Source organism: Columba livia, chromosome Z, assembly GCF_036013475.1.
Source record: "Columba livia isolate bColLiv1 breed racing homer chromosome Z, bColLiv1.pat.W.v2, whole genome shotgun sequence".
Taxonomy (NCBI): domain Eukaryota; kingdom Metazoa; phylum Chordata; class Aves; order Columbiformes; family Columbidae; genus Columba; species Columba livia.
In genome coordinates this window covers 28,883,355-28,896,908 of record NC_088642.1, presented here as the reverse complement: position 1 = coordinate 28,896,908, position 13,554 = coordinate 28,883,355, and the positions used below count along the sequence as shown (strand labels likewise).

The window sequence follows — 13,554 nt, the reverse complement described above, 5'->3', positions numbered from 1 at the left end:
TGACATGCAAAATTACGTTTTACTATTCAAACTGTTAATATTTTTGATTCATCAAAAGCAAGTAATTAAGAAACTTTTTACTGGAAATATCATTTGTTAAGATAAATTACACCTATATGATTTATTTTTTGAAAAATAATTTATTGAATAAAAAGGACTGATACTGATTCTTAAATTTCTAATTAAAAAATGTGTACTTTCTGCTATATTAGATATTTTGACACTTTAATTAGTTTCAATGCATAATATTTTAAAATTTTGGTCTGTGTCTGACAAAGTTAAGATTGGGTACATGTTAATGAAGCTGTCCAGTAATTGAAATATAGTATACAGGAGGATGTAGTTTACTTTTGAATGCTGTTCCAAAAAAAATAAATAAACTCTATTATTCCATCAAATAACAGTGGCTAGATCTACTTGTTTACTTAAACAACAAACAAACAAACAAACAAACAAAATGAGAAATATTTTTAGGAAGCTTCGAGAGTAATTAACTGAGATGTATTTGCATGAGCCTTTCCATTCACTTGCCTTTTTACTACTTGGGAGCAAACTGAAATACCTGCATCGCTTTCCATGCAAAGTTACTATTTTAAAGCCTATTTTAAAAGCATTTTTACTTTTACTCTCTATCTTACTTGATAAAGTTGGAGAAAACTATTAAAGCTTGTGTGAGAGCTTGAAATAATTAAGAGAATGTAGAGAGAAAAATATCTACTTAAAAAATGCTTATTTCAAGGATAGCCCTACCAGAAATACAGGTTCAATTGAGTCAGTGGAATACCTAGTACCCTTTTTTGTGTCTTTAAGATAACTTATATAGCAGAAATATTTCAGATGTGAGGTGGGCTCAGTAATCCAAATCCTCATTAGGAATTATGAAACTAATTAAGACCATGAGTAGCAAGCTTCAGGTATGGTTTTGCCATTGTTTGGTGCCAGCCCCACCTCAGCCAGCAACTAGAACAATGTGCTGCTCTCTCACCCCTACATCACCCCGGTGGGATGGGGAGGAGAATCAGGAAACAAAAGGCAAAGCTCGTAGGTTAGGATAAGAACTGTATAGTAGAAGAGCAAAAAAAAAAAAAAAATCAAATCAAAACTAAACACAAAACCGAAACCAAAATCTCCCACACAATAACAATAATAAGAATGAGAGAACACACAAATCAAGTAATACACATTGCAATCTCTCACCACATCCACCCAAGCAGAGATTGCAAACTCCAGGCTGCAGCTTGGGCAGAAACTCCTCCCCACCCCATTATAGAGAGCAGCTCACACTTGAAACTGCACAGTCCTGGAGAACAAAGAGCTCCCCAGATCACCACGACTCCCACAGTAGCAAGAGAGAGAACTTCCCCTGTCCTGGTCAGCCCCCAATTTTTGAGTATGATGTTATATGGTATCGAAAACCCTTTGGCTAGTTTCGGATCAGCTGTCCTAGCTGCTTCATCCCCTCACATTCCTGCGGAAATTAACCGTATCTCGGCTGACAAAGCGCAGGTTTGAATAATATAAAGGAGACGAAGAACGATGCTGCCTATTCCTGAATAAACATCTTGTCTGGCTTAATCCAAAAGCACAATCTTTACCGACTAGAATTAGAATGGTCTTGAATTTTCTAGTACTGTTTCAAGAGTTTGGTTAAAACTTGAAATAATGAAAAACTCACCTGCCTTGGAGTTCGATTAGGCCCTCCGGTTCATTTTTTTGTTTTGAAATTTTTTCCTAGTTCTTGTTCATCAACTATAGTTTTATGCGTTTTCACTGAGAACTGAGTGAAACTAGGTTTGAACAAAGTTTGCTTTTAAATTGTAGGTTTTCTTGTTTGTAGAAGTCAGAGTAAAATTAAGAGGGTTTAATGCTGTACAAGTCATACAGGAATTAAATGCTCTTAAATTCCTGAAAACTGAAGTAATTATGTTTCATACATAATCTTGTATGCCAGCCACATTCCTCTGCTTGAAGTGAGCAGATCAATAATTCAACTGGTAGAATGGAAAATAAACTGGAGAATTGCCTTTATCCTTCAGACCTTGTTCAAAATGGGCCGGAATCTAACTTTGAGATTTTTCCAGATCAGTGGATGATGGTGTAGTTGTACTATTCGGGAACTACTTTGTAATAAAAGTTTGAATTGAGGTAGCACCATCCCCTGTTGCTACAAAAGGAAGAAACTCCACAGAGCCAGTCTCAGGGCTTATGCTTCATTTAATCTGCTGTTGTGCTATAGTGGAGAAGAGGAGGTAGTGGGAAGAGCACTGACTAAATCCCTCCCCTCTTGCTTCTCTGCTATTCAACTGGGAAAGTAGTAACTGTTGCTGTTGTTTCCTCCTCCAGCTGCAAATCAAGGCAGTCAAGGGGAATGTTTTAAGATCTACCCCCTTTTACATTCACTAATTATATAGCACTAACAAGAATCTAGCTTGTAATTTTTAAGTGTGCTTCTGAAATAGACTGAACTCATTGCTCTAAATGGGAGGTTACATTAAATTGTAATCTTAATGAGTGCAAAATGCCTTTCATCTTCAGTCAGCTCATCTTTTATCACTAGAGCTCTGCATCAGCCTGGGAGTGTCAAAGCCGTGGCTTCAGCTGTGTCTGTCCATGTACCTGCAGTATCAAACACATGGTTTTTTACATACTTGGTAGATTTTAAATTATCTAGATAAGAGGAGAGGGTTGGCTTTGTGTGTCAGGTTATTTCTCTTCTGTATGGCTGAATTGAGATGAATGTATTCCAGAGAACTGAACTCAGTGCTTTAATATACAGATCCAGAATACAGTTTACACAGGAGTATGCTCTTGCAACTGAAATTTTGATAAGTTCAAAGAAACATCCTTCTGCCATCCATACTCTGCAAGAAACAGAAATTATGTGCTAACAAGAAACTGTTAGCTTTAGGTTTGTATTCAGATTTTGAAAGCAATTTAGTAGTCTGTATTGTATTAAATAACTTAAATGGGTATGATTCCTGTTTTACTCTACACTATAAATTGTTTTGGTATTTATACCAAATTTATACCAAATGTTCCACTCTATCAGTTGAATTATTGATCTGCTCACTTCTAAGGAAAGTGGCTCTTTGAATCAACTGTGACTGAGCACAGGGAAAGTTAAAGAACACTCATAAATACAATCTGTAGGGTAATAAGCATTTTAATTACACTTATATATAGAAGGCACTAGATTAGATAGCTAATAAGATTACAGTGTTGGTGTTTTGTTTCAAAACTGGAAAGTCTTATCACACTAAAAATACAGTATCAAAAATAAGTCCCAATGGAGCTACCTGCAAGAATATCTTCCTGCAAACTGGAAAAGTAGCCTTCCTAATAGGTGATAAGAATCAAACTTGCATAGTTATACAGCTCTAGATTAGTGCCCCTTTATCAGGTTGATAGTAATTTTAGTAGAATCAAATTATGGAGTCATTCTATACCTTACAGAAGGCATTCAACAAAAAAGCCTGTTGGTTGTTAATTTATCTCTTCGATAGGATTTCAGAATATGTATTAAAACAGATATGGTAACTGTCCCTTTGTCTGAAATGGCAAAGAATTTCATGATTAATGTGAATCTGTTCTACATTATGTGAGATTTATATGGATATATTCTTACAATATCCTCTTTTTCTATAATTTGTAGTTCTACATCTAGGAACATATTCTACATGTTCTACACTTAATCATACCTCTACATTTTAAAGCACTCAATTTTTTCCTCTGTAACAATTCATGTTTTCAACTGCTTTATAGAATAATAGAATTTATTTGGTTGGAAAAGACCTTTAAGATTGAGTCCAACCATAAACCTAGCACCACTAAACCATGTCCCTAAGAACCTCATCTACGTGTCTATTAAACACCACCACAACAGTGGTGACTAAACCACTTCCCTGGGCAGCCTGTTCCAATGCCTGACAACCCTTTCTGTGAAGAAGATTTTCCTAATATCTCATCTAAGCCTCCCTGGTGCAACTTGAGGCCATTTCCTATTGTTTGGTCACTAGTTATTTGGGAGAATCACATCACTACAACCTCCTTTCAGGTAGTTGTAGAGAGTGATAAGGTCTCCCCTCAGCCTCCTTTTCTGAATTCCTTGCTAGCAGCAGGAACGTGTTTGTGCTTCATGAATCAGACATGATAAAAGAATTTATATGAACAGCTACTGACTGCCTATTTGAAATTCAGCCTTATTGGACTTAAAAGAACTCAGTGATTCTTTATGGCGATCTGTAAAATATAGTACAATTTCTTAAGTGCCATTATGCTACATTCTAACAGGATTACTATCAGTGCTTGTAGTCAGTGGTGAATACTACAGAACAGAATTTATCCTCATCTGACCTGTATGTTTTAGCATTGGTTCATTTCTTGTACAGACAATGCAAATTATTTTCTTTCACTTTACCACTGTTTACAAGGTATATAAACAATTACAGAAATACCTTCTCTGAGATGATGTGTGTGGAGATTATTAGTCTCCGAATTAAATTACTAAATATTTTATTTTCTGATCCAGTTATACTTGTTATCCCCTTAATATATTGACTTCCAGTGTTATGTTTTTATCTCAATTTTGAATGGTTTCTGTTGCACTGGGACAACATACTTCCCTTACATTCAGGCCAAAAACCAAATACAATGGTTTGTGAGGACTGCATGTCATCATTAGTTGAGGGAAAAAACAGGAAAAATAAGACACTCCAAGTTTTTTTCTGTATGTCAGAATTATTTATCTTTGCTGCAGTATCGTTACAGTTATCTGTTAAGAATTGCAAGGCCATTCTGAAGGAGTAAGAGATACCTGAGTTTATCTGGTACACTGTTAATGCTACCACCATCAGCTGAACAGAACCTTGCAAATATTCTTGAAACCTTTGTAAACAAAGATACAAAAGCAAAAAAAAAAAAAAAAAAAAAAAAAAAATTATATATTTGAACACTGTTCCTTCTATTTTTCTAAGTATTTCTTGAAAATACATGCTTTTTAAAAAGAGATGTGAAAGAATACTAGCTAACTTAAAATGACATTTTCTTATGAGATAGATTGTTACATTTTATTTTATGGATCTCTGTGCACATTCATGTGCTTTAGACAGAGAGCTCTGAGATGCTAATACATGGCTAATAAGTGGGTACAGCTGGAGAAGTAGTTCTTATATTCAAGCCTCAACTCACTAGGGAGGTTCCAGTCTCCTATGAAGAGGCTCAGGCAAGTTCCAGGAAAATGAAAAAAAATGTATTTTTCTAAATAATTTTCAGTTACAGCTCTCAAATGTAGAATGTTCCGTTGCTACAGAGTCTTCAGCAGACTTAATGCATTTGAGGATTCTGTGGTGAAATAAGCTAGGCAAGTAAGGAAAAAAAATTGCATTGACTTCATGTAGGAAATATTGACAAAAAGAGACCATATACTTTTTTTTTCTTTTTTTTTTTTTTATTTTGTTTTACATTAGGCTGCTAGGTCTCATTTATAGCATATTTTTCAGGGCAGTCTAAATATTCTGTGCTTTTGGAACAAAATGTTCTGTGAGTGTCTTAGCACAGCAGTGTAATAAACAACTGGTAATACACATATTGTTTTTAAAATTTTAAATACAAAGATTAGTAGGTGACTGGAATGAAGGCCAGATATTTAACTGTAATTTAACATCTGCCTTAATACTGTGCCATGTCTTGTGCTCTCTGGTTCCGTTTCCACTTGTGTAAAATACAGGTAGCAAAATCCTATTTGTATATTTTGTATGGAGCAGATGAAAAACCCCATTATTCTTAATAACGTAATGCTATTACTAATTATAAAATAGTTGTACAAATGGGATACACCAATACCATAATTAACGTATAGCTGTTACAATACACATGCATATACAAGCATTTTTAAATGAAACATGGGTAAGCCTGTGTATTGGGTTTGCACGGCAAGGTTTTGTTAGCAAGGGCAGCTACAGTGGTGGCTTCTCTGAGAAGCTGCCAGAAGCTTCCCCCATGTCCAATAGAGCCCACACCTGCTGGCTCCAAAATTGACCTGCCACTGGCTAAGGCCAAGCCCATCAGCTGCTGTGGTAGCACCTCTGGGATACCATGTTTCAGAAGGGGGAAGATCTGCTGTGTAACAGTATCTGGGAGAGGGGAGTGATAATATGTGCCAGAAACAGCTCTGCAGACAGCAAGGTCAGTGCAGAAGGAAGGCAGAAGATGCTACAGGTGCCAGAGCAGAGATTCCCTGTCAGCCCATGGTGCAGACCATGATCAGGCCGGCTGTCCCCCTTGCAGCCCATGGAGGTCCATGGTGGAGCAGATCTCCATTTGCAGCCCAGAGAGGACCCCATTCCAAAGCAGGTGGATGCCTGAAGGAAGCTGTGACCCTGTGGGGCCCTTTCTGGACCAGGTTCCTGGCAGGACCTGTCACCCTTGAGGAGAGGAGCCCACGCTAGAGCAGGTTTGCTGACAGAACTTGTGGACACATGGGGGACCCATGCTGGACCAGTCTGTTCCTGAAGGACTGCACCTCGTGGAAAGGACCCACACTGGCACTGGAGCAGTTTGTGAAAAACTGCAGCCCATGGGAAGGACTCACATTGGAGAAGTTCTTGGAGGACTCTCTCCTGTGGGTAGGACCCAGTGGTGAATGGGAAGAACGTGAGGAGGAAGGAGAGGCAGAGACAATGTATGATGAACTGACCACAACTCCAGTTCCTCATCCCTCTGAGCTGCTCCAGAGAATGTAGAGAAATTGGAAATGAAGTTGAACTGGAAAGAAGGGAGGGGTGGGGGAAGGTGTTTTAAGATTTAGTTTTTATTTCTTATTACCCTACTCTGACTTGATTGGTAATAAATCAAACTAATTTCCACAAGTCAACTCTGTTTTGCCCATGATGGTAACTGATGAGTGATCTCCCTGTCCTTATCTTAAGCCTTTTGTTATGTTTTCTCCCCCTGTACAGCTGAGGAGGGGAGTGATGGAGTGTCTTGGTGGGCACCTTATGTCCAGACAGGATCAACCCACCACAGCCGATATTAAATAGAGGTGCGGTCACAGAGACTGATCTGGCTTTGTGAGATCCAAGTCTTATCGCCTCCTTTCCACTGGAGATTACCAGGGTCTCTTAAATTATTGGCTTGGCTGGTCTCTAACTTGCTGTTAATTTTTTTAGGATGCATAATCTCAGAAAACTGAGAGAGTGGTCAGAAAAAAACATTCAACCAGCAGAACTAAGGAAGAGATGATCTGCAATTTGTGAAGAGAGAAAGATGGTCTGGGCCAGTTAATGTGGATACACTGTATTCAGAATAATGAATCTGATCACTCTACAGAAACCCTGGTTTTGTAGGTGGATGTTCATAGAGGTTTTTGAAGCAAGAGGTGTTTTGTTTTGTTGTTTGTTTTTTTTTTTTCTCCAAGCAGAGAAGCAGGTAATTCTTTTAAAGAGATGAAATCGTTACTCCAGAGGTTCTGAGCTGAGCATAGCGAGGCACATTTTAACCAGATCTAACCTATTTTTCCATACTGTGCTCCTTTCAGCCCCTGAGAGAAAACATTAATTTCCCAAATGTAGTTAAGCAGAAATAGGGTTCTTTAATAACAGACTAGAAAACAAAACATTTGGTTGTAAGCATCTTTTTGGTATAGGCTTTTATTTGAAAGGTTTTGCAAAAGGAACGTTTATTTTGGCCACTGTTCTTTCACCCTTTCTCCCTGTAACAGGGAAAAATTCAATTTTATATTGATCTTCAAAAATTGAAAGGTTAGCAAGAGAGGATTAACATATTCTTTTTCTAAATCTACTTGTATTAATGTTGGTGTATAGTAACTTTAAAAAAACAAAACAAAACAACCCCCCCAAAAAAAACCAAAAAACCAAACCAAACAAAAAACCCCAAAGAAACAACCAATGAAAAAAAGTCTCCAAAACAAAACAAAAAACCCAAACCAACCAACCAACCAAAAAAACGAACCTAAAGATTTTGCCCTAAAGAGCTTGCAATACAGAAAAAAGTAGAGTCATATATTATTAGTTTCATTCTTGAACCCTGACATTCAGTAAAAATTTTTAAAATGGTTTAAACCCACATTCTCCAAGGAAAGCAAGTGTCAAACTATGAGCTAATTTCCAGCTCAGGCTCCAAAAGCAGACATGTGCGTGTCTCTGGTTCATATTAAATCTGCTAGAAATCTTTTTCTATCCTCCAAAAGCCACTGCAGTAATCAATACCCCTTCTTTATTTTTTCTTCAACTTTCAAAAAACACACACAAAAAAATAACCCACCCCATTTGACTTCTATATAGAGTCATCAATTGTCTCACTCCAATATAAAATTAAAAAAACTTCTGGTCATATCCTAGTTTTAGCAAGATTGTTAAGAGTTCATGTCAAAGAAAGGCTTTGGAGCCATAGGATGCATGTGTGCAGTTTTATTCTTGTTGCTTGTATGGTGCCCTAAATTAAAAGAGCTGTTATATCAGCCAGTAACAATTCCTCCCATAAAGAGGATACAAACAAAATATCATAGCTTGTTATCATAGCTTGTTAGCTCACTGGGACCTATTGACTTCTTTATGTCTGGACAATTTTGAATGTCATAGAATTGCTAGGTTAAGGAAATTCTACAAAATTAATAAAAGTTAATAATACTGTAAAAGTTAAGTCTGCTTTTACACCTCCGTTATTTTTACACATGTACTGACAAACTAATGCAGTTATTTCACTTCCAGAAACCGGGTGATTATTTTCTGTATCGGCAATCATAATCTCTACAAATAGGTATTATTTAGTCAACAGCTGAAGCTTATCACAAATGCTACATGAAAATGCAAAACTAATGTTTCAGTCCATTACACTTTTTTCAGTGGTCACGCAAAGCTTTCTGGGTGTTTGAACACCATCATGCCATGCTGCCCTGTAAACCAAATCGCTGACTTGGGCTACATCAGTTCAGCAACCTGTGAAACAATGCAGTCAGTGATCTGGTCAACAGCAAGCTTCTGCATGCTGTTCTTCTGTCACACCTGAGGACGTAAGGAATTACTGCATCACAAGAATTACAGATGATAGAGGAAGGATCTTGAACGGTCTTGGTTACTGATGCCAGCCATCTCTTTTCAATGATGTTGTCTTTCTATCATCTCTTTATTTCATGTATATGACAATTGTTATTATTTCATTCAGATGTCTTTCTGTAGCATTACTACAGGAAAAGATGTAAAATGTGTTTCAAAGTACACAAAAAGCTTGTTAATTCTACAAATAATTGACTAAGTTATTCACTGTTATCATAGATTTAACATCTTACAGATGGACGTTCTAATACTCTATTCATTTTAAATTGCTGGTCTATTAAGCCTAATTATAATTACAGTTTAAACTGCATTTTACAAATATTATATATGGTAATGGATTAAGATTACACTTTAAAACAGTGAAATAGTTTTGGCATGGCAAAATTATTTTCTTTTTTATATTAAGATATCCTTTAAGCTTGACAGCAAACTTGTTTCTTAAACTGATGGCACATGAAAGGTTAAAAGACATATGGGGTAGGTTGACATAAAAAAAAGTGAGGAAACTGATTGTGAAGTAGAAATTTACTAGTATAGCTATATTTAATCAATCTTTGTTCAGAACCCCTGCAAGTTGCCCCATGTGGCCTATATGAAGGAATGAAAAACTATTAATTCTGAATTTAAAGCTGCCTATTTCTACTATGCCATCACTATCCATGTGTCTGATTGCTTCCCTTCTTCCCAGTCTCAGAAAAAAAGCCAAAAAATAGCAGGGATGGACTTATACCAAAAATGGCTTTCAGCAAATCTGTCTTAGCTTACATCAGTAAATAGACTGATGCAGTTTACTGACCAAAGTTCAAACTAGGTAGCCTAGTGAAAGTTTATCTACTTTTGTGCAAGACCCATTGGCGTGAAGCTACAGTAAGGCTTCTGTACAAGAAAAAAAAAACCAAACAACTAAACACCCCTTCCACAATTCCCCCAACCCTCCATAAATTGGCTGAAAGAATTCTTGTAGTTGTCTAGATTAATTCTTATGCAGTACTTTCCATTTTACTTGTAGAAGTATTGGCAGTGTAATACAGATAAGTTTGTACTTCTGCTTTTTCTGTGTTTCTCTGAGCGAATATTTTTTATTTTAAATGCTAATATCCTTTGATTATTTGTCAATTTGTACATGGTCTCTATAACATTAGATGTACTCTGAAAATACTGGATTGACTGGGAAATATCTGGAGTGCCGTTATAAACTGGAACACATAGAATCAGATCAGACTGATCCAAAGGACACTAACAGTGTGACTGTGAGGCTGCTGTTCTTCCTTTGTGGAAAGTCATGATGGTTAAGGGAAGTCACTGTCAGCTGGGAAAAGGTTAATGTTACACCTATCCTTAAGAAGGGCAACAAGGAGGATGGAAGTACTATAGACTGATCAGCCTCACCTCAATTGCTGGAAAGGTCCGAGCACATTTCCAGACCTGTAAAGGACATAAAGATAATCAGGACTACTCAACATACAGATGTATCAAAGCCAGATAATGTTTAATTCACCTGATTGCCTTCTGTGATAAAAAGACTGTGTGGAAGAGAGAACAGTGGTGGTAACATACTTTCAGTTTAGTAAGGCTTTTCAAACAATCCTTCAAAATATTCTCATTTGGAACCTGATGAATTCTGGACTGGAAGAACAGACCACTGAGAAGGATCAAAGTGTAGAGACTGACGGGTCAGCATCTGTCTGGCAGGTGGTAATGAGCACATCACCATGAGGCATTGATACTAGCGTCCATGTTGAAGTGCAGAGTGCAGCACACAGACAGGGTGACCTGAAACACTGGCACAGGCCAGAAAGTGACTGACTGGGTCACAACCCTGCTGGGAGGGACCTGGTGACTCCAATGGATTGCAGAGTGGAAAGCAGCCAAACAGCGCACTCTTCATTGTAAATAAAGCAAACTGTGTGCCAAGGTGACTGCAGATGGTGGATCAAGGGGAATGGTGGGTGCCCAGGAGAGGGCTGCCAGAATGGTCGGGGCCTAGAGCACAGGATCGGTGATGAATGCTTGACAGGGCTGAGTTTACTTAGTCTGCTGTGGTGGAGGTGAACAGCTATCTGATGGCAGCCTGCAGCTGCTGGAAGGTTAGCTGCAAAAGACAACAAATCTACGCTCCTCTCAGTGGTGGTGGGCTGTTTGTGGAGGGGCAAGGGCTCCTGAATGGGAGGTTCAGAATGAACATCAGGAAAGTCTTCATTAGGAATGTGGTGAAACACGGGAACAGGTCATCCATGGAGACTGGGGAGTTTCTGGTGGAGATTTTTGAGATTCAGACAAAGCTGTGGCTGATGTGATTTAGTGTTGATGATAGTCCCACTTTCAGCATGAGGCTGGACTGGATAACCTCATGAGGACCCTTCCAAATGGTAGTTCTATGATTGTGTAAGTAAGCATAATGCTTCTTACAGCTATGTTCACAAAGGCAAAACTAGCAATGCATGTTTTTCTTCTGTTTGCCAAGACATGTTAGCCAATGCATGTTTTTCTTCTGTTTGCCAAGACATTCGATATGATCAACGTGTCCTGGTTTAGTTGTCTGAGTATTTGTACTTGAATTGGGGGCCTGTTTTTCTACAAATTGATTTAATTTTCCAGAAGCTTTGTATAATTGTAAGAGAGAAGAGGGAACTAACAATTGTGAAATACACTCCCATTGCAGTATGGGAATGGAGGTAAAGAGAGGGGAAAATGTTATTTCTCTTTGATGAGTTTTTCATGGATTTGCATCTGATATGCCAATATCCCACACTGCAATTATCCCTGTTATTTCATTTTGAGTATCACTGTCTCCTCTTGTCTCACTTCAGTCTTTCTCCTACCTTCTACCAATTTCTGTGTCCTATACCTCCTTTCAAAACTGTCAAAGCCTGCAACAGCTGGAGAAGTGGTAGCACCTAAGGTGTTTGGCTTGGAAATAGTCTTGTGTGTCTGGATGAACAGTAACAGAATCAGAACTTGATAAAGGTAAGAGTTCAAGCTCAAGCTTCCTTCAATTGAAGTAGTATCTTTTTCTTTCCCAGTATTTATAATATTAATCACAACTTATCTTGTCTGAAATTGGTTAGTGAAACCAAAAGTTATTATGGTATGAAAGAAGAAATGAAGGAGTGACAGATGATCATCAGGATTATCTAGGAAATTACTGTTGGCTTGTAAAAATACAGACTGGGAGTTTTGTCCAACAGAATATTGGATGTACATGGTTAAAAGCTGGATCTTGATTTTAGGAGTGCTATGTGTCTGGGAAGAAATGCTAACTTATAAGATGGAGAGTGGAAAAAAATATATCAATATGTTAAAGAGTTGCCATAGGTGTACATTTCTATTAATAAGAAATTAAGGAGTTTAGGAACAAATTTGTGAGGTTTAAAATGATTGCAGATCTATGATAGAAAGGGAAAAAGGATGGCAAGAGCAATTTCGTGATTGAGGAAATAGAGGATGTGCAAGAAGCTAATCAGAACAGTCTAATGAGTATATGAACACTGATTGGAAGAAAATATATGTTTTTATAATGATAGTGTAGAAGAGAGATTTTTGCAATGCATTCTTGCTTAGTATTGACATTCAGGCAAATGGAATAGAATGGTCAGACAAATACATATAAATAGTTTTCAACTGAACACCTGGACATGTTTTTCTCATATTTTGTCAGGAATGTAGTGATTATAATTTCACCATGGGTAAGAAGTGTTAGATTTTAGAACAAGCTGCCCAGGGAAGTGGTGGAGTCACCATCCCTGGAGGGGTTTAAGAGATGTGGAGATGATGTTCTTGGGGACATGGTTTAATGCCAGAGTTAAGTTATGGTTGGACTCAATGATCTTGAGGGTCTCTTCCAACCTAAATTATTTTATGATTCCATGATTTTAGCATATTACCACACAGGGCATATTTGAATTCTACTTCAAATAAGTGCAAAGAAAGAAAAGGCAACTTAAGGCAACTTCCTTCAGTTCTGGATTGTTGATTGTGGATGAACACAAAAAAAATGAAATGTAGAACTAATTTTAAAAATTCTTTTTAGAATGAAGTTTCTGTTATGTAAATTTTAACATTCAATGTTTTGTTTTGTTTTGTTTTCCTGCGGCAGTTACAAACTCCCGAAACTAGTGGTCTATAATATAAAAGCTTCTCTGTAGCAGTATGCTCAGCATCGCTATAATTAAACCTTCCTCGCATTGATTTACAGCCAGTCTTAGTCTCAGTGGGGAGAGCACTTACTCATCGGTGAAGATGGCAGACCAGGGGAAGGTTTCAGGTTGGGAAACAGAGGATTTCTGAACCTGATGTGGCAAAGATTGAACGTGTGATACCGGGAATTAGGGGTGGCGGAGTTTAGGGAGTAAGAACCCGTTTTTAGCGCACCGCAAAGTTCTGGAGCGTGAGCAACTTTGCCACCTGCCGTCGCTTTGCAGTGCGAGTCCCTCCGGCAGGGAGTCACGTCCGGGCAGCAGCCACACTTCGGTGTGGTGCCGCC

General features: G+C 37.8%; 1 protein-coding gene across 1 annotated transcript in view; it reads left to right on the top strand.

Moving 5' to 3' along the window:
• Positions 1–13,554, top strand: part of PDE4D (phosphodiesterase 4D) — a 600,515-nt gene that overhangs the window by 187,306 nt on the left and 399,655 nt on the right. The gene's annotated exons all lie outside the window — the stretch shown is intronic.